The following is a 687-nucleotide window of genomic DNA, read 5'->3' on the forward strand; positions in this document are numbered from 1 at the left end:
GGCAATGACAATGATGAACATGTTACAATCAATGGAATGATTGTGGAAAATGTGAAGAATTCACTTATCTTTGAGCTGTTTTAACTAATACATATGATGATTCACCGGAGATAAAAAGAAGAGTTACCATTGCCAAAAGCGCCACAATTGCTCTCAATAACATCTGGAAAGACTGAAGCATTGCCTTACGGACAAAGCTGAGGTTATTGAACTCATTAGTTTTCCCAATTGCATCATATGGTTCTGAGTGTTGGGTGCTGAAGTAGATAGACAAGAAAAAGATCAATAGTTTTGAAATGTGGTGTTACAGACGAGTACTGCGTATTAGCTGGACAGAGAAGAAGACGAATGATGAAGTGCTGAGAAAAATAAATTGTAAAGACCGGCTGTTGGACATCTTGAACAGGAGGAAATTAAAGTTTATTGGTCATGTAATGAGAAGTAAAAGTATTGAGAAAAACTTGCTGACAGGGATGGTGATAGGAAACAGAGGAAGAGGCAAACCGAAGACAAGACTGAGTGACAATATCAAAGATATTTGCAGGCTGTCGATGGTACAAGTGGAAAGAGAAGCGTAGGATCGAATTTAGTGGCGAGGGATGGTGGAGAGGTCCACGGCTGCTCAAACATGAGCATACAGTTATTGATGATATATATATATATATATATATATATATATATATATAT

The sequence above is a fragment of the Penaeus monodon genome, chromosome 2 (genome assembly GCF_015228065.2).
Source record: "Penaeus monodon isolate SGIC_2016 chromosome 2, NSTDA_Pmon_1, whole genome shotgun sequence".
Taxonomy (NCBI): Eukaryota; Metazoa; Arthropoda; class Malacostraca; order Decapoda; family Penaeidae; genus Penaeus; species Penaeus monodon.